The sequence below is a fragment of the Staurois parvus genome, unplaced genomic scaffold (assembly GCF_062004578.1).
Source record: "Staurois parvus isolate SC_StPar_1 unplaced genomic scaffold, SC_StPar_1.0 ptg000327l, whole genome shotgun sequence".
Classification (NCBI taxonomy): domain Eukaryota; kingdom Metazoa; phylum Chordata; class Amphibia; order Anura; family Ranidae; genus Staurois; species Staurois parvus.
This window is the reverse complement of record NW_028318123.1, coordinates 1,219,119-1,246,828: the sequence shown is the minus strand read 5'-3', so window position 1 is coordinate 1,246,828 and position 27,710 is coordinate 1,219,119.

Genomic DNA, 27,710 nt, shown 5'->3' with positions numbered 1-27,710 from the left:
TATAGATACTGCAATTTACGCCATTTTTTTGCTATACAGCGCTGCGCTAGTTTAACGGACAATTGCGCGGTCATGCAATACGGTACATAAATGAAATTTACATCCTTTTTTTTCCCACAAATTGAGCTTTCTTTTGGTGGTATTTGATCGCCTGTGCGGTTTTTATTTTTTGCGCTATAAAAAAAAGGCTGACAATTTTGAGGAAAAAAAACAATATTTTGGACTTTTTGCTATAAAACATGTCCAGTAAAAAAAAAATTTAAAATCAAATTTAGTCATAAATTTCTGCCAAAATGCATTCTGCGACATGTCTTTGCTAAAAAAAAAAAAAACAATACGTGTAAATTAATTGGTTTACGTGAAAGTTATAGCGTTTACAAATGGCGGGAAAGATACTGGGATTTTTAGTTTTTTTTTTAATACTAATAATGGCGGCGATCAGCGACTTATGGCGGCGATCAGTGACTTATGGCGGCAATCAGCGACTTATGGCAGGACTGCGGCGGACATTCTGACATTGGGGGGTAATGACTTGGGGTCACTGACATCCCCAGTGACACCAATACAGTGATCAGTGCAAAAAAAAAAACACTGACACTGTACTAATGGCACTGGGGAGGAAGGGGTTAAGTTTATTATTCAGGGAAAGAGTTAACTGTGTGAGGGGAGTGTTTTACTAGGGGGCGGGGGTGTGTAATGCAGGGAACACCGCTGATCGGGAGAGAGAAACTTTTCTGTCTCGATCAGCGTGTCCTGGAGCTGTCAGGGAACTGACAGAAAGCACAGCTACTTCAGCTGTGCTCTCTGTCAGCGATTGCCGCCGATCACCGAGACATAGCCGGTAACGACCGGCTGTGACCCGGCGACTGACATCCGCAGCTGTGATCGGCGGGACAGGTAGGGCGGCGGCGCACCTCGCGCGCTCCCCCTACCTGTTTACAAAACACACGTTTTAAAACGTGCTTTTGCCCAGCCATGACGCCGTGACGCCCTGCCGCCGTATTTATAAAGTGGCTGGGCGGCATGTGGTTAACCACTTGCCCTCTGACAGATTTTACCCCCTTCCAGGCCATTTTTTGTTATTTGGCACTGGCACTGCTATAAAACATATCCAATAAAAAATTTTTAAAAATCTAATTTTTTTCATGAATTTTAGACCAAAATGTATTCTACTACATATTTCTGATAAACAAAAAATCCCAATAAGTGTATATTGATTGGTTTGTACGAACGTTATAGTGTTTACAAACTATGGTATGTATACTGGAATTTGTTTTTTTATACTAGTAATGGCGTTGATCAGTAACGTATAGCAGGACTGTGATAGTATGGCTTTATGTTAACTAGAATCCCTACTGTAGTTTTTTTTTAATAACAGTTACTATTTACTGAATTCAGAATTCTTTTTTATTTGTACCTTTTATCGGGTGTCTGATCTGCTAGTGTGTCTCCCATGCTTGCCAGGGGGAAGGATTTGGCTCCCTGGTCCAATCTCTAACCTTTGGTAAGATACCTGCCCAGGTACAGTATACCTAATACCTACCCAGTGGTAGGGGTTTCTTGTTATATTGTATTATATTGTTTTTTTTTTGTTTTCTCTACAGATGTTGTGATTCCCATTGTTCATGAAGAAGCATCTTTGTGCTGCGAAACAAGTAGAAATACAGTGGGGAAAATATTTATTTGATCCCCTGCAGAAGTTTATCCACTTACAAAGAAATGAAGGGTCTATAATTTTTATCATAGGTGTATTTTAAATGATAGAGACAGAATATCAACCAAAAATACATACAAAAAAACATGATACAAATGTTATAAATTGAGTTGCAGTTCAGTGAGTAAAAGTACTTGCTCCCCTACCATCCAACAATAATTCTGGCTCCCACAGAATGGCTATGTGCTCATGTGGTACACAGATTAGTAATGTCAATTTAGGAAAGTGCTCCTAATGACAACTTGCTATCTGCATAAATTACACCTGTCCACAGAACCTCTTTCTTCAATTCAAACCTCACCATCTCCATGGAAAAGACCAAAGAGTTGTCAAAGGACACCAGGGATAAGACTGTAGACATGCAAAAGGCTAGAATGCACTAAAAGACCATCAGCAAGAAGTTTGGTGAGATGAAGACAACTGTTGGAGTGATTATTAGGAAATGGAAGAAATAGAAAATAACCATCACGCGCCCTCGGTCTGGAGCTCCTTGCAAGGTTTCACCTCATGGGGTAAGGATGATCATGAAGAAGTGAGGGAACAGCCCAGAACTAAAAGGGAGGAGCTTGTGAATGATCTCAAGGCAGTTGGGACCACAGTCACCAAACAAATCATAGGTAACACAATATGCTGCCATGGATTGAAATCCTGCAGTGCCCGCCAGGTCCCCCTCCTCAAGAAGGCACATGTACAGGCCCGTCTGAAGTTTGCCAGTGAACAACTAAATGATTCAGAGAAGGATTGGGAGAATGTTCCGTGGTCAGATGAGACCAAAATTGAGGTCTTTTGCATTAACTTGACTTGCCACGTTAGGAGGAAGAAAAATGCTGACTATGACCCAAAGAACACCATCCCTACAGTCAAGCATGGAGGTGGAAACGTTATGCTTTGGGGCTGTTTCTCTGCTAAAGGTACAGGCCGACTTTGCCGCATTGAGGGGCCAATGGACAGGGCCATGTATTGCAAAATCTTAGATGAGAACCTTCTTCCCTCAGCCAGAACATTGAAGATGGGTTGTGGATGGGTCTTCTAGCATGGCAATGACCCAAAACATACCACCAAGGAATCAAAGGAGTGGCTCAAGAAGAAGCACATTTAGGTCATGGAGTGGCCTAGCCAGTATCCAGACCTTAATTCTATAGAAAATTTGTGGAGGGAGCTGAAACTTCAAGTTTCCAAGCAACAGCTAAGAAACCTTAAAGATTTAGAGAAGATCTGTATAGAAGAGTGGGCCAAAATACCTCCTGGGATGTCTGCAAACCTGGTAACTACAAGAAACATCCTGTGTAATGCTGTGTTTGCCAACAAGGGTTTCTCCACCAAGTACAAAGTCATGTTTTGCTTGGGGATCAAATACTTATTTTACTCACTGAATTGCAACTCAGTTATAACATTTGTATCATTTGTTCATTTCTTTGTAAGTGGACAAACTTAACAAAAAATTGGGAGGGGATCAAATAATTATTTTCCCCACTGTACATCAACTGTGAAATGGCTTCCTATTTAATCTATGCTAATACACTATATTGCCAAAAGTATTAGGATGTCCATTGGACTGCCAGACAGAGAAGCAGGATTTGTCACTCCAGAGAACATGTCTCCACTGCTCTAGAGTCCAGTGCTTGGCATGTCCCCTTATGGTATGAGGTCCTGAAAAAAGCATTAACGGAACAAGTCTGTTTGTATATAGAAGGATGAGAACCTTAAGGGGCCTTTTAAAAAAAAAATAGTTGTTCAAAACATGGGAGGATTCCATCCAATTGATTTGGGAATATGAGAGTTTTTTTTTAATATTGCAGGAAGTGTACAGCATGCAATAATAGTAAGATAGAAATAGGAACTATTACTAAATTCCACTCTGTGATTACAAAAGGAAATTATGAGACCAATATATCACATGCAATACTAAGATTGTGGTATATGGACAGTAATGCCCCACTACAGTATAGTAAATAGGAAGAACAAAACAGGGACTGCATATTCGAATCTAGCATATGAAACCAGGGGCGGACTGACAACTCATGGGTCCCCCGGGCAATAGGGGGATCATGGGGCCCCTGTGTCCTTGCCCAAACTCATAAAAGCCTATGAAAAAGGTACCAGGGGCATCTCATGGGGCCCCCTACTGACCCCGGGCCCTCAGGCAGTGCCCGAGTTTCCAAATGGTCAGTCCGCCCTTGTATAAGACATACAGTCATAAGAAAGGACTAAACAGCCACAGTATCATGAGAAATAAAACAGTGCAGCGCTAATAAAGGTAGTAAAGATGTCTAAATAAACAATGAATAGGGTAAACAACAAATTAATTTGTTATGCCAATATAGTGCAAATAATCACATCTGAGATGTCTAATAAATATTCAATACTAAAAAACTTAATATACAATGAACATCTGAAAATAAAGGGCTGGAGAAAAAGTCCCACAATTTCAAACCGGTGTGGGTGTCCTGTATTACTATGAGAAATGCGCACTCACCGGACGTGCACTATTAAGTGCATTGTATAATATATCCTGGTGTCAATGAGTGGTCATCTGGGTCAAAAGGTGGAACAGGCTCCCTCTTAGGATGGCTAGGATCCAGGGACTTTGATGTTGTTACTCCAGGGGTGTCCAGAGTTCCCCTTTAGGGATGGATGGGTGCAGCTCTCACAGGATTAGACAGGAGGCTTCCTCTCTGGATACTCAAGGTATTGGGCGTCTAAAAGGAATGATACTCTCTGCGAGGGGTCAGAAACAGAAGAATGCCCATAGTGTAGTAGGATTAAACAACAATTTATTGAATCCGTAAACAGGATGCATCCAGGAAAGTGAAAAAACAAATAAAATCGAGCAAACAGACTAACCCTCCCTAAAGGTAAATGGCCGCCGGAGCTCCATGATGCTCCGACGGCGTGTTGTCACGGTGTGAGTAGGCTCCTCCCTATGCGTTACGTGCCACACACATCATCAGAGAAAGAACCAATAGGCGCCATGACGTGACTTCTTGCATTAAATAGGCAAAATGGCACATGCGCTGTTGGTCAGCGCCATTTTGTCAAAGTCCAATAGTCTGCATATTAGTGAGTGCTGATGCGCCATGATACTGGGGATCATTGTCAGTATGCGGAAGGTATACTTGTTCGCTCGAACGGTATACAAGTATAAATAAAAGAGTGGAAAAATCCTGAAAATAGTATTTAAAGGGTAAGGTGTATTATTAGAAGTTAAAAAATTCCATTAAATGGATTAAATATAAATATGATTCATCCTAGGTAAATAAAAAGGATGTGAAAATTAAAAGGTCTAATAGTAATTAAAGATATAAAATTAAGACACCTTTAAATTAAATTGTAATAAATAAACTATAATGTTAACAGTAATCTCCATATTAGGAGAGGGATTAAACAATTTAAAGATGATTTCAAAAGGATAAGTATTGACTGTGCAAATTTAACTATAATGGTCAACTAATCATCAATTTAGTATAAACCTCTGAACGAGTATACACAAATGTAGAATAACATAAGAAATCATAAAAACACATAAAAATTATATAGTGATATAAAAATACTATGAAATTGATAGAATAAATAGTATGATAATTGATAAAATTAATAACATCTTCCTGAAATAAAACAGATATCAAAAATGTATACGGAACTAGCTATTTTCAATAAAACAATTGACATCTAACTCAATGTTGAGTCCTAAAGGATGTAGAGTGTCTAACTGGCAAATATATTTAGTCTCTAATTGGGATACTGCATGGGTCTTATGTGTACCTCTCCAATCTGGGACGGTGGTATCAATCCCTATGAACTTGAGTAAAGAGGGGTCTGTTTTATGATAACGTCTAAAGTGTAAAGAGAGTGTAATGGACCGCCTGACAGCACCTCTATCAATTCCCTGGCAGAGCCTCCCCAGAGTGCGGAGTCTAAGCACTGGAGCACTTGTTCACCAGGGCCCCTGATAGTGGGGATGGACTTGGAGTGCTCCGGTACCAGGTCGCAGCTGCTAGGTATCTCCAACAGGGGTAGAGGAGTCTGACAGGAGCTCCAGGGGGCTAAGAGTGTGATGTGAGGGAGCCTGGTGATCCCTGCGGGATGTATGGATGAGCTAAATCAGAGTCATACAGGCCGGGTCGGTAACTAGCGGGTCGGTGAGGTACAAAATGGTAGGCAAAGGATAGTCAGGTCACACGCAGGGTCAATACCAAAAGATCAGATTTAAAGGGGAACATCCAGGAGCAGAGTCAGGCAGGCCAAGGGTCAGGACAGGAGAAGGCAGCAAGGTCAAACAATCCAGATCAAGATTTTTTTTTTTTTTTTTTTTTTCCCATAAGACTGAATCACAACTACTCAGCAGTAACTGTCAAAAATAAGAACTTAACTGAGCTGTGTTCCTTGCATCATCTAGGACAGTAAAAGGCAAATACAAAAGCTAAAAGACCCCAATTTCTCAGGGAGGCTCCCGCCTCCCCTCCCACCACCTCCTATACCTCCATAACGCATTCGCACCATCCTCTCCCATCCGCTTTCTTTCCACCACTAGCATAAAGTACAATTTAGCAAAACACCAGTCAACACAATCACTTTCCGACAGATCCAACTTCCCCTTTTGCAAAGCACACCGGGCCTCCCACATCACCTCTCTAAAAATAGCCGAAAACACATACGCCCGCCTTTGTACCACCTTCCCTCCTTCCACTAGTCCAAACACTCCAGCTTCAAAAGTAATATTCTGAACACCCACCACCTTATGCACAAATCCACCCAACCTCCTCCACACTTCCTTTGCAAAGCCACAATCCCAAAAAACGTGCCTGACATTCTCAACTCCCCCACAACCTTCTCTTGGACACCTCTCACTCCTCACCAAATCTCTCCCTTTCAGGAAATCCATTGTAAGCAAGACATTATGCAACGACATCCATACAACTTCCTTCTGTTTATTTGTCACCCCTACCATTCCCATATTCCTCCAGCAATCTTCCGTCTGTTTCGAGCCCAAGCCCCTGATGTTAGTTAATAGCTCTGCCCTCCTCAACCATCTCCAAAGACTCTCTTTCTTCCCCGCCTCCTGCCCCAACTCACCCAGAGAGTGGTCCCTAAAAAACTTCCCCATGCCAAGATAATATGCAGGGGACACTAGGGACATGGGCCGCGTAAGGTCCTTCTCACACCACCCCCATCTCAACAGAGGCCATCCTATCAAAAACCTCATTAAGGCAGCTACAGCACCACCCGTGTCAAAGGCCTTCCAATGCACCAACCACCACTGTATCTCCAGGAACCGGGCAATATTGGGAAAGTCATAACCTCCCAAAGACACAGCCTTCATCACCACCTCCCTAGCCACTCTCTCCATTTTGGACCCCCAAAAGAACTGGAATAACATCCGGGTCACAGTTTGACACATCCTCTTATTAAATGGAAAGATCACCCCAAAGTATAACACAGGGAGAACTACCGCTTTAACAATAAGAGTCTTTCCAGATAAGGACAGCCTCCTCATCTTCCACAGCCCCAGCTTCTTGACCACCTTCCCTATACTCCTCTCAGCATTCACCTGATTCATTAAATTCCTCTCAAAATGGACTCCCAGGACATCCAACTCCTTCACCTTCTCCAAACTACTCCGGGACACATCACAGGATCCGCTAAGAACACAAACCTTGCTCTTACTCCAATTAATCCTCAAACCAGACATTCCACCAAAAATTTTAAGCTGCAATTCAGCCCTTCCCAGAACTCTAGCGGACCCACACAAGAGCGTGATATCATCCATATAGCAGAGAGCCTTGGAGCATTCATTCCCACAGCCCAGTACAAACATCCCTTGAAAGACCTTGTCCTTCTGCAGGTGCCTCAGCAACGGCTCCATGACACAAATGAAGGCGATCGGCGACAGGGGGCACCCCTGGCGCACCCCGGACCTCACCTCCACCGCCCCCGTCAAAGTGCCATTTACCAGGATCCTACTCTGCACACCCTGGTACAGACCCTCCACCATAGCCACAAAACCTCCAGGCAAGCCCATCCACCTCAATACAGCAAATAAATACCTGTGAGACACCCGATCGTACGCCTTCTCTAAATCTATGCCAGCCACCGCCAAAGGGGTGTTATTGCTCTGAGCGTAATATATCAGATCCCTCAAGAGGATCAGGTTATCAGAGATTCGCCTGCCAGGCACTGCACACACCTGCCATTTTCCAATTACTCCAGAAATAATACCACTCAGTCTATTGGCCAAAAGTTTTGCCAAGATCTTATAATCACAGTTGAGCAACGTGATTGGCCTCCAATTCTTAACCTCCCTTTGATCCCCTTTCTTGTATAACAATGTAATTATACCCTCCCTCATTGATCTGGACACCACCTTCCTCTCAAAACATATTTTCATCACTTCCACCACATACTTTCCCACCACTGGCCAGAATTTCACGTAGAACTCTATGGGCAATCCATCCTCCCCTGGGGTCTTGTTCCTGCTCATACTCCTCACAACACCCTCCACTTCTACCTCCGTCACAGGATCCAACAGAGTTTCAGCTTCCTCATCGCCCAGATTTCCTTCCACCACAGCACAGTAATTTTCAATCTCCTCCTCCTTACCACCTCCACTCCCATCATACAATCTATCATAGAACGCCTTGACCGCCTCCTCCATCCTTGCCCCATACACCTCCTCGCCTCCTTCCAGTACAGTCTGAAAAACCCTCTTTGGGCCAAAGGTCTTCTTAAAAAAGAATCTGGAGCATTGTTCGTCCTCTTCCATCACCTGGATCTTAGCCCGGAAGACAATCTCCCTGCCCCGCTTCTCCAGAAAAACCTTCCTCTCCTCCCGAACCTCCTTTATCTCCTTTTCCACCTCCACTCCCATCTTTTTACACTGCAGCAAAAAATGCAGCCTGTCTATCAAGTTCCGACTCTCCTCCCGCTTCTTCCGTGCCTTCTCACTCCCCAATTTCTTAAAAAAACCTCCAATCCGTCTCTTTGCCCAATCCCACCACTCCAAAGCATCCTCAAAAAACCGCTTCCTGAAGGTGAGTCCCTCAAAGAAGGACACAAAGGCTTCAAACACACCCTCCTCCTCCAAACAAGCCCAGTTCAACTTCCACAGCCCCCTTCCAAACTGCACCCCTGCTTCCAAATCAAAAGAAGCAGTAATCAGGCAGTGATCAGAAAACAGAGTAGGCTCCACACGGTACCCCTTAATCTTAACAAAATGTGAGACAAAAATAAAATCTATCCGGGACCTAACTGATCCCTTATCTGAAAAAAAGGTAGAGGAAGGCTTCCCCTTTTCCACCTCCATCCCCACATCTTTCAAATGAAAGTCCCCCACCATCTCATTTAGCACCTTAGAGGACACATCAATTCTCCCTCCCTCTCCACTCACCCCCTCTCTCTCCGCACTCGTCCTCACACAGTTAAGGTCTCCAACAAGCATTGTTGGGACTCTTCCAGGCAGCCACAATTTCACGGTATTCAGGAAATCACACCGCTCTCTCCTATCAGCCGGGGCATAGCAGTTCAACACACGAAACCTCTTCCCCAGAAATTCCAACATCACCACCTGCAGTCTACCGGGCACCACCACCTCATGGGACACACACTGCACAGCAACATTCTTAATTAGAACCCCCACACTTTCACTCCGTACCCCACACATAGGAGCCCAGAAGGATGCCCCCTGCTTCCACTCCGCTTCAAGACCTCTCCCCATTCCACATTCCTGCAGACAAATCACATCTGCCTTCACATTACTTAACTCCTCCAAGATCACCGCCCTCCTCTCCCTAGAAACGACACTCCTTACATTGATGGAGCTAATGGTCAGCGCCATCATAATGAAATAAATGAGCCCACAGACAGCCATCATACAGAATATTAATGGTCCATCCATACTCAAACTCAAGCCACTCCCATGACTCTTCTGACGTCTCCTTGGCACAGGAGAGCTGGCAGACTCCGCCTCGGAATCCCCATCAAATGGTGTGGGAGTGCTGCTACCACCGCCCGCCTCCTGCACCTCCACCCGCGCTCTTTTACTGGCCGACAGAGCCTCCGCCCCCGGCACATACACCACCAGCCGCTGCCCACATTCCAGGCTAGCTTCGCTGTCAATGTCCTCAAATTCCTCCCCCTCGTCACTCGAGGACAGACCACCCATCAGCGCCTCCAACACTCCAGGACCGGAGGCACTGGTTAACATGAAGTCCTTCTCCCGCTGCAGAGCCTCCTCTCCCGGCGGAGACAACAGTAGACGCCGCTCCTCCTCCTCTCCACCGAAGACTCTAGGCACGCCCCCTTCCACTCCGGTGCTGGCCTCCCCCGCCTCGGGCACAGCGTTCCCGGAGCCAGCGTTCCCGCTCACCCCCGCACACCCGGTGGCTACACCGGAACCCCCGGCTCCGTTCACTTCCACTGCAACTTCGGCGGGCGCAGTGTCATCAGCCGAAAAGACAGGGGGCTGGACAGGCGGATCCCTACCAACGGGTCCCGCACCATCCTTCACCTCCCATGCCTTCCTCCCCTGCCTCGACTGCCCTTTAGCTCCCACCTTCTCCTGTTGTCCAGTAAGTCTCTTCTCCACCGCAGCCCATCTCTTCACTGCAAAGTATTCCTCACACTGTTTACCCAAATGGCCTGTTTTTTTACAAATGTCACAGAGCTTCCTATCTCTGCACTCTCCCGAGGGATGACCCTCTTTCTTGCAAAATCTGCACTTAGGTCTCAGTTCACAGTCTCCACTTGTATGGCCATACACAAGACATTTCCTGCAGTAACTAGGCTGCCCTGGGTAAAAGAGAAAGCCCCTCTCACCTCCAATGGTAAAGACTGCAGGGGGCCTCCGCACCCCTCCTACACAGTCAGGATCCATTTTAAACCTTCCCATGAAACGATACTTTCCAGACCAAATCCCATATCTGTTCAGGACTCTTTCTCCCCCTCTCAACTCATCACAGTAGGTGTGCAAGAATGCCCACACCAGATGTAAGTCCGCAAAGGGGTTGTACATATGCACAGTTATTACCTTTTCTTCTTGCATGAACAGTGGTGTTACCTCAAACTTTCCCATGACAGCAGAATCCACAGCTCCTCTGGCCTTCTCGTACGCATTCCAACACACCTCGGTAGATATAAAAGTAATGTCGTAAATTCTCTGCTGCGGAAAATCCTGCAAACACATAATATCCCTTACCGCCAAGCCTAGGGAATCCAGCAACAAATCCACCACGACCATCCTTAAATCCACGACATCCTTAAATTCCGGCTTCACCGTAAAGCGCAGTGAATCTCTCATTCCACGAGTCCCCATGTTCGACACCCAATCGTGTCTCGCCTCCAGATAGAATAACACCCGGAGGGTGCCCCTAAAAAAGGGAACCCCCCGGCAGCTCTCCCAGCAATAGACCAAACCACCAAACACAGGTAACAGCATACAAGACCATTCGGTAACAAGTGTTTGTGCAGGATGGTTTAAATAGCCCGCCCTGCACCTGACAGACGCAGCCTAGGTCCTAGTGCCTGCCTAGTACTGTCAAGACAGGTGCACCTGGGTCCTAGTGCCCTGCCACCTACACGTCTTGGCAGACACCTACGCCTGTGTAGACCCATGCGTCGCGATGGTCCCTGACAGAGAGGGAATGCTCCTTAAATCCTTTTTTAATGTTATTGATATGCTCACGGAGCCAATCCCTTACCTTCTTGTGGTGCGACCCACGTATTGTTTGGAGCATGGGCATTCCAATAGATAGACTACATATCTGCTATTACAGCAGCTGAATTTGTCTATATCATAAGTTTTGTTATTCTGATTGGAACATAAAGTAGTTATTTTCTTTTTTCTAGTATTATTGGCCCTACAAGCAATAAACTTGTTGCAGGGATAAAAACCACTAAGATTAAACAAGGAGAGAGATTGAGTGGGTGGATTAACCACATTAGGAGATATTTTATCTCTCAATGTAGCTGGTCTGCGAAAGATGACCTCTGGTACCTCAGGCAAATTTTGGTCAGTACTGAGTCAGCTTTCAGGATCCCCCAGTTCTTTTTAATTATATGTTGAATGGACCTATGTTGCACAGAATATGTGGTGATAAAAGGGCAAATCATATTCTTGGATGGTTTGGAATTAGTGTTAAGAAGTTCCTCCCTGTCCATGTTAACCACCAGTGTTACTATGTTATCTAGTGTAATGTCATTATAGCCCTTTTCTATGAATCTTTCCTTCAAAATGGCAGCTTGTAGATAATAGTTATCCAAGTCAGTGCAATTTCTTCTGAGCCTTTGAAACTGCCCCTTGGGAATATTAGTAAGCCAGCTAGGGTGATGACAGCTGTCTAGGGGTATATAACGATTACAATCTGAGGTCTTGAAATAAGAATTGGTAGTTATTATGCTATTAGTTTTCATAAGTGTGAGGTCTAGGAAATTGATTTCTACCATGCTATAGTTGTAAGTGAATTTGATGTTACTATTATTGTAATTGAGAGTACCAAAGAAATTGATGAGGGATTGTTCACTCCCATCCCAAAGTAAGAGAACGTCATCAATATATCTTTTGTAGAAAGACAGCTCCAGCCATTCCCTGGCATATATGATGTCTTCTTCCCAATACGACATGAATAAATTGGCGAAGCTGGGGGCAAATTTTGCCCCCATTGCCACGCCCTTTACTTGCAGGAAATATTTGTTATCAAACCACATGTAATTTCTACTCATGGCAAAGTCTAACAACTTCAGGATAAAGTCAATATGTGCTGCAGTCAGGGAACTTTGGTGTTTAAGATAGTATTCTGCTGCATTCATACCTTCATGATGGTTAATATTACTATATAAGGACTCAACATAATCTGTCACCAAATAAGTAGTGGACGTGGTAGTAACATCCTTAATAGCATTCAAAACCTGCTTGGTATCTTTTAAATATGATGGTGTATGTGTTACCAAAGGCTGGAGATGATAGTCTATATAAGCCCCTATTTTGGAACATAGGGAATTTATCCCACTTACTATTGGTCTGCCAGGGGGGTTTGTTGCATTCTTGTGTATATTTGGTAAGATATACAAGATAGGTAGTCTGGGTGCTTTAGGACACAGATATTCTTTCTTTCTGGTTAATGATATTGTTCTCAAAACCTGATTTAATAATATTTTTAAGAGTTTTTTTGTAAGAAAAAATGGGATTCTTACTTAGTGGAAGGTAAGTGGAAGTGTCGTCTAAAATCTTATAAACCTCATTCATATAATTTTGTTTATGCATGATAACTACGCCACCATCGTTGTCCGCAGGGCACACTACTAAATATTTTTTATCAAGAAGAGACTTCATAGCATCTTTAATAGTGTGTTCAGCATTAAATTTTTTAATCTGGAGATTATTAAGGGCCTTCAGAACCTGTTCTTTAAAAAGACCAACAGCTGAGTTGATTTGTGGGGGGGGATTAAAAGTGGAGGCATTACTAAGGTTAGAATAATTGTTGTTCACAACTTCTCGTGTGATAGGATTAGTTAGAAAATGTCTTTTGATGGACAGTTTTCTTGCAAATTTTTGTACATAAATAAAGGCTTCAAACTTGTTAAGATAGCACGTAGGAGCGTATTTAACCACTTGCCGCCCAGCCACTGTAGATATACGGTGGCAGGGCGGCACTCACAGGCAAAACCACGTTTTAAAACGTGGTTCTGCAAAACAGGTAGGGGGCGCACGTGAGGCGCGTGCACGCCCTACCTGTCCCGCGGGTGTCATCAGCGGGTCCTAGCCGCCGGGTCACGGCCAGTGATTACCGTCTTTTTGGCCGCGATGAGCTGTGATCACTGACAGATAGCAGGGCTGCATTGTTTACACACAGCCCTGTTATCTGTCAGTTGCTCAGCTCGTGACAAGCTGCAGAGGGTTTCTGTCCCTCGATCAGCTCCCCCCTCCCTCCCCCCCCTCCAGCACACACACCCTCCCCCTAGTAAAACACTCTCCTCACACAGTGAACACTAAAAATGTTAACCCCTTCCTCCCCATTGCCATTAGTACAGTTTCAGTGGGTTTTTTTTTTCACTGATCACTGTATTGGTGTCACTGGGGATGTCAGTGACCCCAAGTCAGTTCCCCCCCAGTGTCAAAATGTCTGCCACAGTCCCGCAGTCCCGCCATAAGTCGCTGGTCGCCGTCATATGTCGCTGATCGCCCCAATATGTCGCTGATCGCGACCATTATTAGTATAAATAAAATAAAAAATCCCAGTGTCTTTCCCGCCATTTTTAAACGCTATAACTTTCATGTAAACCAATTAATTTACACGTATTGGGATTTTTTTTAGTAGAGACATGTCGCAGAATGCATTTTGGATGAAATTTGTGACAAAATTTGATTTTTTAATTTTTTTTTTACTGGACATGTTTTATAGCAAAAAGTCCAAAATATTGTTTATTTGTCTCAAAATTGTCAGCCTTTTTTTTTATAGCGCAAAAAATTAAAAACGCACAGGCGATCAAATACCACCGAAAGAAAGCTCAATTTGTGGAAAAAAAGGATGTAAATTTAATTTGGGTGTAGTGTTGCATGACCCCGCAATTGTCAATTAAAGTAACGCAGCGCCGTAACACAAACCTCTTCTGTAACCGCTTCCTTACCACCCTACAGCAGAAATACTGCTACAGGGCGGCATGGGTACGCAAAATCACATATATATATATATACGTAATTCGCGCTCCCGTGGTTTTCAAACCTCTCCCAGATAGCGTCAGATTGCCCGTCAGTACACCAGTCATCACATTTAACCCCTTGATTGCCAGGAGCACGCCCATGTACAATAAACCTCCATTGCTAGTATAGTGTCTGAACGGATCAATATCTTTGATCAGGTCAGCACTATACCAGCGTTCACATTAGTATAGCGCCCCCCAAAAACGCAGAGTTAGCGGGATCAGCCCCTGCACTTGCCAACACCTGCGTTAAGCCCCTACGCTTACCCCCCCCTCCTCCCCCAGCAAGTGCAGTGTCAGTAGGTCACTGTCACTTGATACATTGCACACAAAACCGCAGTGTTCGCAGAATCAGGCCTGATCTCTGTTAGCACTTGTCGGTAAATTTTGATGACTCTCATATGCAGCAGAGTGCCAGTACTAGTGTCGCTCTACCTCTTGGTGAACTGGCGAGTACCAGCGGTCTAGTACATCCTGGTCTTTCACATACCTCCTTAATTTTTGGAGCTGTTTTTCACGGAATATCTGTATGCGTTGATTGTGGATCAAAGCAGTCTATATGCACAACAATTTATCGCCGCCAACCCAAATTCAAACCTTGCCAGACCATTTGCATGGAAACTCATTACGGTTTTCAAATTTAAATTTTTTTTAGGCCTAACCCTCAACATGGGCATTACTAAAAGAAATGAATTGCGGTTGTATTGGTCCGCAGACCCGATTCATCATATGCCGTGTTCTCTGCTGCCATGGCCAGGCATAGATATGAGAGTATAATGTGTTTTATACATTTCAGCGACAATACACTCTGTCATCCTCGGGGTAACCCTGAATTTGATGGCTCCACAAAATTCAGCCCCTCGCAAATCACCTTAACCTAAAATTTGCAGATGTCTATACTCCCCAGCAAAACATCTGCGTTGATGAGTCCCTTATTAATTTTTCTCGCCGCCTTGCATTCAAACAATTTCTCCCCTGCAAGCGTGCCAGATCTGGGGTCAAGATGTAGAAGACCTGTGAGAGGACAACAGGCTATACTTATAAGTTTCGGATTTATGAGGGAAAAGATAGTCACGTGGAGCCCGCCCGGATGCCCAGACTACATGGGGAGCAGTGGCAAGATAGTTTGGGACTTGGTGTCATCATTTCTCCATACGGGGTACCACTTATACGTGGACAATTTTTATTCAAGCGTACCACTATTTAGACATTTATTCAATCTTGGAACTGGCACTTGTGGCAAAGTGTGACCTAATGTGTGCCCACCATTAGAAGTGGGTGGATGCAGGGCGGTATATTCTAATGGTGGGCATACCACACACTTTTTATGGCAGATATTTCTTCTTATTTTTTCATTCAGTCCACAGGCTGCATACAAAAAAAAAAAGAACATAGCATATATACCCAACAAGGACCAGCGACGTACTGGTACATCACTGGATTTGAATGGTTATACCAGGATGATGCCTACAGCTGCAGGCATCATCCTGGTATCATTTTTTTCAGCCGGTGATCGGCTTTCATGTAAAAGCAATCCTAGTGGCTAATTAGCTGCAAGATTGCTTTTACAAGCAGTTGAAGATTATGTCCCCCCTCCCCCGCTGCCTTCCACGGCCTTCTCTGGCAGTTTCGTGCCATCGGGGGAACCTGAGAATGCAGGTGAATGCCGGTGTTTCTGCCAGCTGACCATAAAGCTGATTGGACACCAGAATGATGCCAATCATCTCTATAGTCTAAGAATTCGGAAGCTACAAGCATTTCATCACTTCAGTTTCGCAGGATATAAACAGCGCCATTTGTAAATTGGGTAAGCATCTGATCACACCGATTTTGGTTTGATTAGATAATGTAAGAGCAGAGGAGATATCTAGAGTCTGATAGACCCCAGATTTCTCAAAAAAGAATATATGACAATGCCCATTGAAGTTATAGGGGTTATTTACATTCCCTGTTATAGCATTAAAAGTGATTAAAAAAAAAAAATGAAAGGCACAATGTAAAAATAATAATAAAAAAATCAAAATAACTATAAAAAAAAAATTAAAAAAAAAATTGCCCCTCCCATGTGCGCACACCTGTGTGCACAAGCCTTGACTCTGTGCCGTTATGTAAACAGCGGTTGAACCATGCATGTGAGGTATTGCCGTGAACGTCAGATCGAGGGCAGTAATTCTAACACTAGACCTCCTCTGTAAATCTAACATGGTGGCTTTTAAAGGCTATTAAAGCGCTGCCTATGGATATTAAAAATGTTTGCAGTTTGTCGCCATTGAACGTGGCATGCGCAGTTTTAAAGCATGTCCTGTTTGGTATCTATTTACTCGGCATACCATTATCTTTTATATTTTAACAAACAATTGGCCAATATATTGTGTTTTTGTGCATTAAAAGTAAAAAAAGTGTATTTTTTTTTTAAAAATTGCATTTGAAAAATCGCTGCGCGAGTACTATGTGCCATAAAAAATTGTAGTACCCACCATTTTATTCACTAGGGTGCCTGCTTTACAAAAATATATAATGTTTGGGGGTTTAAATTAATTTCCTAGCAAAAAATACTGATTGTTTTCATGTGAACAAAAAGGCTTGGTCTTCAGGTGGTTAGAAGAGTGAATGAAGTGTGGCATAAACTTCTAATGCTGGGCATAAAACACCCCCACCCCCCAAAATGACCCCTTTTTGGAAAGTAGTCACCCCAAACTATTTGCTGAGAGGCATGTTGAATCAATAGAAGAATTTATTTTTTTACCACAAGTTTTTGGAAAATGACAAAAATATATATTTTTTTTTTTTACACAAAATTGTCACTTAAATTATTTACTGCTCACACATGCCATGGTTATATGTGGAATTACTCCCCAAAATACATTTTGCTACTTCTTATGAGTATGGGGGTACCACATGTGAGAGACGTTTTGGCAGTCTAGCCAAGTACAGGACCCCAAAATCCAATAAGCACCTTCAGGCTTTTAAAGGGCTTTATTTCCTCATTACACTTCCAGATTACCTATCACAGTTTCGGAGGCCCTGAAATGCCAGAATAGCACCTAACCCCCCCCAAATTACCCCTTTTTGGAAAGTAGACACCCCAAGGAATTTGATAAGAGGCACGGTAAGTATTTTGCAGATCTCATTTGTTGCCACAAGTTTTTGGAAAATGAAGAAAAAAAACAAAAACATATTTTTTCTGTTCTTTTTTTATATTTCAAAACCTTGTGAGAAAAAATGAGATCTGTAAAATACTCACCATGCCTCTTTTTAAATTCCTTGGGGTGTCTACTTTCCAGAAAGGGGTCATTTGGGGGGGGGTTTGGGGCTATCCAGGCAAGTCAGGGCCTTCGAAACTGTGATAGGTAGTGAGGAAGTGTAATGAGGAAGTTACACACCTTCAGGCTTTCAAAGTGGTCATTGGATTTCAGGCTCCTGTATGTGGCTAGGCTCCCAAAAAGTCTCACACATGTGGTATCCCAATACTCAGTAGAAGTAGCAGAATGTATTTTGGGGTGTAATTCCACATATACCCATGGCTTGTGCGAGAAAGAAATCATTTAAATGACAACTTCGTGTAAAAAAAAAAAAAGAAAAAAAAGTTTTTGTCATTTTCCAGAAACTTGTGGAAAAAAATAAATCTTCCATGGACTCAATATGCCTCTCAGAAGATAGCTTAGGGTGTCTAATTTCCGAAAAGGGGTCATTTGAGGGTGTTTGTACTATTCTGGTATTTTAGCACCTCAAGAAATGTGATGGGCAGTCAGAAAGTAAAAGCTGTGTAAATTCCATTATCTATACCATAGTTTGTAGACGCTATAACTTTCACAAAAAGCAATCAATATACACTTATTGGGATTTTTTTAACCAAAAACATGTAGCAGAATACATTTTGGCTTAAATTTATGTCTAACTTTGAGTTTACAATATATTTTTTATAGCTGAAAGTAGAAAATATTTTTTTTTTCAAAATTTTTGTGTTTTTTTTGTTTATAGCGCAAACAATAAAAAGCGCACAGGTGATCAAATACCACCAAAAGAAATCTCTATTTGTGTGAAAAAAAGGATGTAAATTTCGTTTGGGTACAGCATTGCAATTATCATTTGAATTAGTGCAGCGCTGTATAGCAAAAAAAGGCATAAATTACAGTATCTATACCATAGTTTGTAGACGCTATAACTTTCACACAAAGCAATCAATATACACTTATTGGGATTTTTTTTACCAAAAACATGTAGCAGAATACATTTTGGCCTAAATTTATAACTAATTTTGAGTTTACTATATATTTTTTATAGCTGAAAGTAAAAAATATTGTTTTTCTTCAAAATATTTGGTCTTTTTTTGTTTATAGCGTAAAAAATAAAAAGCGCACAGGTGATCAAATACCACAGAAAGAAAGCTCTATTTGTGTGAAAAAAAGGACATAAATTTCGTTTAGGTGCAGCATTGCATGACCGCACAATTATCAGTTGAATTAGTGCAGTGCCAAGTAGCAAAAAGAGGCCTGGTCATTAAGGGGGGTAAATCCTCTGGAGCTCAAGTGGTTAAGGCCCTTATCAAGAAGCTTTAATTCATCAGGTGAGAGTTCAGCATTGCTGAGGTTATTCTGTGGATCATAGGTCCATTCAACATAGGGCCCCCTACTGACCCTGGGTCCTTGGGCACTGCTCGAGTGCTCGAATGGTCTGTCCGCCCCTGATCCAAACCTAAACATTTCAGATTCTATGCAATTGAATAAATATAATGGAACGGTAAACAGGGAAACTGTAAACAATTTGTACAAAACAGAATTGATTTTTTAAATTGGATGCATTCCAACCCTGGAGAATGAACAGAATTTGATCTGAACTCCTTCCTCTAGGTGTGAGATGTTTAATTAGTGATATAAAAGGAACCCTTTTGATCAATGCAAATAGACCATACCAATTCATATTGGGGACCCAGGTAGGTCTGTGGATATGCTGTGGTACTAAACCCATATATTTGCCCCTTCTTATAGGTAGGGCACATTAACAACCAAACATGCATGGTTTGTATAGACCATTGAAATCATGTTGTTTGTATCTTTATTGCTGTTTCTTGTTAAGTCATGTGATCACTGTTCCTGGAGGGGGTGGGCATAAGCCACAGCACATCACATGTCCTATGATGTTGCTTTAGCTATTTCACTTCCTCCCCTTTCATATCACTTAGAGTGGAGTGCACTGTCAGTCAAGCATCTGATCTGTCTATGAGGCAGAGTACATGCCTGACTGACAGTGTACTCCACTCTGAATAGCCTCCAAGGGAAGGCATGTAATAACTAAAGTGACATGACATGACATGTGACATGCTGTGCTTTAGCTCTTCCCCAACCTAGAAGGGGAAGGGGGTGTAGAATCACTTTTATTTTTTGGGTTGTCTTATATGATGTTTAATTCTTCTGGTTTAAGTTTTATCTGCTTAAGGGATTTGCTGAATTTCAAAATAATTTTTTGCAAATTGATTTTAATATTATCCCACTAATTTGTGGTTTTCAAGGAGAATGAGTGGTTGCCGGCAACACTCGTGGAAAAGTTTGAGAATATAGAAATACTGTAATGTTCCTTTTATCAGTTTTTCACGTCAGTGCAATTCTGGAATAAATTTGTTGTTTGCCTGTAACATACCACACTAAGAGTAGGGCATTTGTTTCCTTTTTTCCTGTGTATGCAGAGATTAGCTTGTGAAGACCAAACTGTGTTGTGCACAGCAGGGGTGGACTGCCAACTCATGGGGCCCCCGGGCAATAGGGGATCATGGGGCCCCTGTGTCCTCGCCCACACTCAAACCACACCCAAAAAAGCCTATGAAAGGTATCAGGGGCATCTTTTGTGTTCCTCCACTGAACCTTGGCCCTTGGGCAGTGCCCGAGTTCCTAAATGGTCAGTCCATCCCTGGTGCACAGGAACTCACAGGCAGCTGTGCAGAGAGCTATGAGAGAATGCAGGATAGAAACCCAAAAGTCACTTGGTTAGTCAGGTATGTCAGGACACAGCAAGGAACAGAGACCCACCATTATATTTGTGAGCATCTGGGCAGTTCAGCACCTCATCCACATCTAACCTGTCAGACTATGGAGTGTATAGGTAACGGTCTTCAAGCAGATATGTCCAAATGAGCCATATAAACCTTACTGTCCAGAATGGTACACCCAGGTCGCAGAGGAGGTGACTGAAATAAACTGCTGCTGAAGCTTAGATGGATATTCCATCAACAAGCTATTTCCCCCCCGATTTGAATGAGTCAGTCAATTTTAGGGCCTTTTTGCAAGGGTTTGTCTCTGGTGGTATGGAAAAATAATTTCCACCATATGCTCCTGTCTGTCCACTTATCTTGCCCTTTTATTCAGCTGTGTATAACAATGCATTCTTATGTTAGGTGCGATGACACATCAATGGCTATTTGTATTGTATACTTTTTATTTTATTTTGGTGCCTATGTCTGAGATCCCCTGGCTTTTGTTATTATTTTTCTGTTTTGTACTGATGTAATTATGTATATTTTGTATATTTTTGATATATGCACATATAATGTGGAATTTATACAGATGACGTCATTGTTACTGCCTCTTAGTTTCTTTTTTGGGGGGGCTGGGCGGTTTCGAACCTGAGTGTTTGGTCCCTCTATCTCGGTGCCCAGCATGTTGTGGCGGCACCAATGGCCTTGGTCTGGTGGGTGCAACTTTGCGCAGTCGTTATTGATGCAGGGCCTTGGCCTTTGCTGCTCCCCTTGCACCCTGCGGCTGTGCTTTCCTCAGCATGTCAGCTGTCCACCAATGCATGACATCACTCCGAACAATGGGACAGGGTGACACCACGCACTGGCATTCCGGAGGGGTGGTGCCCAGCAACGTCCACATTCGGGACAGGGTGAGTTTGACGGTTGAACGCCATTTTAAGTCCCTTGTTTGTTTGTTTCCCCTGTGTGATGTTCAATCACTGCTTGAGGATTAGTTGGACCTCTTTTGAGGTCCTTACATAACTGGAATTTATCCCTTATAGTTTTGATAATCCAATCTTTTACAGGCCAGTGCAGATGGTTTCAGATTACCGCAGGGTGGCTTTATGTGTGTTGAGCAGCATTAGATCCATTTATTGGTAAGCTCCCCCTTTCTTTCTTTCCCTGTTTGGTTTGGGAATTGGGGTTTGCATCTATGTTTTTTCAACTGAATGGACATGTATACTGGTATATATGTTTATTGATTTCCCCAGTGATAAATCCTCAATAGGTTAACCACTTGTCGCCCAGCCACTGTAGATATACGGTGGCAGGGCGGCACTCACAGGCAAAACCACGTTTTTTTTTTTTGGTCCTGCAAAACAGGTAGGGGGCGCGCGCGAGGCTCGTGCCCGCCCTACCTGTCCCGCGGGTGTCAGAAGCGGGTCCCAGCCGCTGGGTCACGGCCAGTGATTACCGGCCGTTTGGCTGCGATGAGCTGTGATCACTGACAGATAGCAGAGCTGCATTGTTTGCACACAGCCCTGTTATCTGTCAGTTGCCGTCAGCTCGTGACAAGCTGCAGAGGGAGAGAAGTGTTTCTCTCCCTCGATCAGCTCCCCCCTCCCTCCCCCCCTCCAGCACACACTCCCGCCCCCTAGTAAAACACTCCCCTCACACAGTGAACACTAAAAATGTTAACCCCTTCCTCCCCATTGCCAATAGTACAGTGTCAGTGGTTTTTTTTTTCACTGATCACTGTATTGGTGTCACTGAGGATGTCAGTGACCTCAAGTCAGTTCCCCCCCCAGTGTCAAAATGTCCGCCACAGTCCCGCCATAAGTCGCTGATCGTCTCCATATGACGCTGATCGCCGCAATATGTCGCTGATCGCCACCATTATTAGTATAAATAAAATTAAAAATCCCAGTATCTTTCCCGCCATTTGTAAACGCTATAACTTTCACGTAAACCAATTATTTACACGTATTGGGATTTTTTTTTAGCAGAGACATGTCGCAGAATGCATTTTGGATGAAATTTGTGACAAAATTAGATTTTTTTATTTTTTTTACTGGACATGTTTTATAGCAAAAAGTCCAAAATATTGTTTTTTTTGTCTCAAAATTGTCAGCCTTTTTTTTTATAGCGCAAAAAATTTAAAATGCACAGGCAATCAAATACCACCGAAAGAAAGCTCAATTTGTGGAAAAAAAAGGATGTAAATTTAATTTGGGTGCAGTGTTGCATGACCGCGCAATTGTCAGTTAAAGTAACACAGCGCCGTAACACAAACCTCTTCTGTAACCGCTTCCTTACCACCCTACAGCAGAAATACTGCTACAGGGCAGCATGGGTACGCAAAATCACATATATATATATACGTAATTCGCGCTCCCGTGGTTTTCACACCCCTCCCAGATAGCGTCAGATTGCCCGACAGTACACCAGTCATCACATTTAACCCCTTGATTGCCAGGAGCACGCCCATGTACAATAAACCTCCATTGCTAGTATAGTGTCTGAACGGGTCAATATCTTTGATCAGATCAGCACTATACCAGCGTTCACATTAGTATAGCGTCCCCAAAAATGCAGCATTAGCGGGATCAGCCCCGGCACCTGCCAACACCTGTGTTTAGCCCCTACGCTTACCCCCCCTTCTCCCCCAGCAAGTGCAGTGTCAGTAGGTCACTGTCACTTGATACATTGCACACAAAACTGCAGTGTTCGCAGAATCAGGCCTGATCTCTGTTAGTACTTGTCGGTAAATTTTGATGATTCTCATATGCAGCAGAGTGCCAGTACTAGTGCCGCTCTACCTTTTGGTGAACTGGCGAGTACCAGCGGTCTAGTACATCTTGGTCTTTCACATACCTCCTTAATTTTTGGAGCTGTTTTTCATGGAATATCTGTATGCGTTGATTGTGGATCAAAGCAGTCTATATGCACAACAATTTATCGCCGCCAACCCAAATTCAAACGTTGTCAGACCATTCGCATGGAAACTCATTACGGTTTTCAAATTTAAATTTTTTTTGGGCCTAACCCTCAACATGGGCATTACTAAAAGAAATTAATTTCGGTTGTATTGGTCCGCAGACCCGATTCATCATATGCCGTGTTCTCTGCTGCCATGGCCAGGCATAGATATGAGAGTATAATGTGTTTTATACATTTCAGCGACAATACACTCTGTCATCCTCGGGGTAACCCTGAATTTGACCGGCTCCACAAAATTCAGCCCCTCGCAAATCACCTTAACCTAAAATTTGCAGATGTCTATACTCCCCAGAAAAACATCTGCGTTGATGAGTCCCTTATTCATTTTTCTGGCCGCCTTGCATTCAAACAATTTCTCCCCTGCAAGCGTGCCAGATATGGGGTCAAGATGTAGAAGACCTGTGAGAGGGCAACAGACTATACTTATAAGTTTCGGATTTACAAAGGAAAAGATAGTCACGTGGAGCCCCCCGGATGCCCAGAATACATGGGGAGCAGTGACAAGATAGTTTGGGACTTTGTGTCATTATTTCTCCATATGGGGTACCACTTTTTCTGTTCTTTTTTTATATTTCAAAACCTTGTGAGAAAAAATGAGATCTGCAAAATACTCACCATGCCTCTTTTTAAATTCCTTGGGGTGTCTACTTTCCAGAAAGGGGTCATTTGGGGGGGGTTTGGGGCTATCCTGGCATGTCAGGGCCTTCAAAACTGTGATAGGTAGTGAGGAAGTGTAATGAGGAAGTTACACACCTTCAGGCTTTCAAAGTGGTCATTGGATTTCAGGCTCCTGTATGTGGCTAGGCTCCCAAAAAGTTTCACACATGTGGTATCCCCATACTCAGTAGAAGTAGCAGAATGTATTTTGGGGTGTAATTCCACATATACCCATGGCTTGTGCGAGAAAGAAATCATTTAAATGACAACTTCGTGTAAAAAAAAAAAAGAAAAAAATTTTTTTTGTCATTTTCCAGAAACTTGTGGAAAAAAATAAATCTTCCATGGACTCAATATGCCTCTCAGCAGATAGCTTAGGGTGTCTAATTTCCGAAAAGGGGTCATTTGAGGGTGTTTGTACTATTCTGGTATTTTAGCACCTCAAGAAATGTGATGGGCAGTCAGAAAGTAAAAGCTGTGTAAATTCCATTATCTATACCATAGTTTGTAGACGCTATAACTTTCACAAAAAGCAATCAATATACACTTATTGGGATTTTTTTTACCAAAAACATGTAGCAGAATACATTTTGGCCTAAATTTATAACTAACTTTGAGTTTACTATATATTTTTTATAGCTGAAAGTAAAAAATATTGTTTTTCTTCAAAATATTTGGTCTTTTTTTGTTTATAGCGTAAAAAATAAAAAGCGCACAGGTGATCAAATTACACAGAAAGAAAGCTCTATTTGTGTGAAAAAAAGGACGTAAATTTCGTTTAGGTGCAGAATTGCATGACCGCACAATTATCAGTTGAATTAGTGCAGCGCCAAGTAGCAAAAAGAGGCCTGGTCATTAAGGGAGGTAAATCCTCTGGAGCTCAAGTGGTTAATACGGCTCAATCAGACATATCTGTTTGAAGACCGTTACCTATACACTCCCCAGTCTATTGGGTTAGATGTGGTTTTTATTCAGGGATACCACTATGGTTCTTTGTTTATTATATAATTGTGTTTGGAAATGCCCTTTATTTATTTTTTAAGTCCTCTATTGCAGTGATCTGGGTGTGCCCTTGTTATCCGGTTTTGGGGGGACCCTGTGAGCCCGGGGCTCGCCCTGGCCTATGATTTGGCTATAATTTGAAGTTCTCTGTTTTTAAGCCTGGTTGAAGATTTAGTATGTACTTCCTGTACTTTTATATATTGTGAGTTTATCTACAGATTGAAAATCACAAAAATACTGTCAGTGGATATAAGTAATGTTTCAAACAAATATATGTTCAATCTTGTAGATGATGTCACTCCTATGCAGAGCTTTCCTCTTTCCCTGAAGGAGTGAAGTCACTCCAAAATGCGTTGGATCTATAGAAATTGTCCCTGCAATAACAAGTGTTGATGGTGATGTCACATTATGTTTTTTAAAAATGGTCAACTATGTATGACTATACAAAGTATTTGTATTACCAACAAATAATTTTGATGGTGATGTTATACTATGCTCTTGAATGGTTTGTCATGCTGTGAAAATATTGACAAAATAAAGAGTTTGTACTTTTTGTATTCCCAGTTTACATATTTATGCCTTTAAAGTCCAAACTCACTTAGGGGGTTTCTCTCTTATGTTGGAGAGAGTGGTCTGTTTTGAAGAAGTTGGTCTGTGTTGGGGTCATTCTATGCTGGGAGGTGGGTCTGTACTGAGGGATCTGTGCTGGAGAAGTCAGTCTGTGCTTGGGAGTCAATCTGTGCTGGGAGGCCAGTCTGTGATGAGGGGGTTGGTCCATGCCAGTGGGTCAGTCTGCACTAAGGGCCTGTGCAGGGGGATCAGTTGTGCTGGAGAAGGTGGTCTGTGCTATGGAGTCTGTGCTGTGAGTAGGGTCTGTACTGAAGGGTTTGTGCTGGGGAGTTGGTCTGTACTGAGGGGTTTGTTTTGGGGGATCTTTACTGAGGGGGTGGGTTTGAAAGGGGGATTTAGGGATGTTAAGGGGGATCTGTACTGAGGGGGTATGAACTTAAGGGGTGATTTGTACCTGGAAGGTTGGGTCACTTTAGTTGTACTCTGTAAAGTGGCCTGTGCATTACATACTCCTGACCCCTGCATTATAGACACTTAGAATAACTTATCAAAACAGCCAGAATTAGAAGCAGCTCTACATGCCAACCAATCAGTTGCTACCTTTTATTTTCAAAGCTTAACGTGAAACTATACTCACCTTGGGTCCAGCGGTGCAGCATCCCGGAGCTCCCTGCCCAGTTGCTGACATCTTCAGGCAGGCTGGCTTCCGGGTCATGATCGCCCGCCACTTTCATTGGTCAGGCGGGGATGATGTCACTCCCACGCATGCCTAGGAGTTCAGTCAAATTCGGCATTGACTAATTTGTAGAGAGCTGCGTCTGCACAGCTAGCTGTACAGGGGTATATAGGCAGGTAGGTTACTGAAACAGAAGCAGGCTTTTGAAAATACGCTGATCAAAAAAACAAAAGGTAGCACAAAATTAATTTCCTTAGTGTCAATATATTATGAAGAACATTGATCTATGCATCTGGAATATACTCAAAAAAAGTAAAAGAACACTTTTTGATCAGAATATAGCATCAAGTCAATTAAACTCATGGTATATTGATCTGCTCAGTTAAGTAGCAGAGGGGGTTGTTAATCACTTTCAGCTGCTCTGGTGTTAATGAAATTAACAACAGGTGCGCTAGATGGGCAAAAATGAGACAATCCCCAAAACAGGAATGGTTTTACAGGTGGAAGCCACTGACATTTCTGACTGTTTTTTACTAGTTTTGTATTTGGCTAGGGTCAGTGTCACTACTGGAAGCATGAGGCAATACCTGGACTCTACAGAGGCTGCACAGGCAGTCCAACTCCTCCAGAATGGCACATCAATACGTGCCATTGCCAGAAGATTTGCTGTGTCTCCCACCACAGTCTCAAGAGCATAAAGGAGATTCCAGGAGACAGGCAGTTACTCTAGGAGAGCTGGACAGGGCTGTAGAAGGTCCTTAACCCATCAGCAGGACAGGTATCTGCTTCTTTGTGCAAGGAGGACCAGGATGAGCACTGCCAGAGCCCTACAAAATGACCTTCAGCAGGCCATTGGCGTGAATGTCTCTGACAAAATAATTAGAAACAGACTTCATGAGGGTAGCCCGAGGGCTCAGCGTCCTCTAGCTGGCCTTGTGCTCACTACCCGGCACCTGAGAGCTCGATTGGCATTTGCCATTGAACAACAGAATTGGCAGGTTTGCCACTGGCACCCTGTGCTTTTCACAGATGAGAGCAGGTTCACCCTGAGCACATGTGAAAGGGTCTGAAGAATCCGTGGAGAATGTTATACTGTAACATTGTTCAGCATGACTGTTTTGGTGGTGATGGTCTGGGTAGGCATATCCATGGAGGGATTCACAGACCTCTACAGGCTAGATAATGACACCCTGACTGCCATTAGGTTTCAGGATGAAATCCTTGAACCCATTTTCAGACCCTACACTTGTGCAGTGGGTCCTGGGTTCCTCCTGGTGCATGACAATGCACGGCCCCATGCGGCGAGAATATGCAGACAGTTCCTGGAGGATGAAGGAATTGACACAACTGAATGGCCCCTACGCTCGCCTGGCATAAATCCAATAGGACACCTCTGGGATATCATGTTTTGCTCCATCCGATGCCACCAGGTTGCACCTCAGACTATCCAG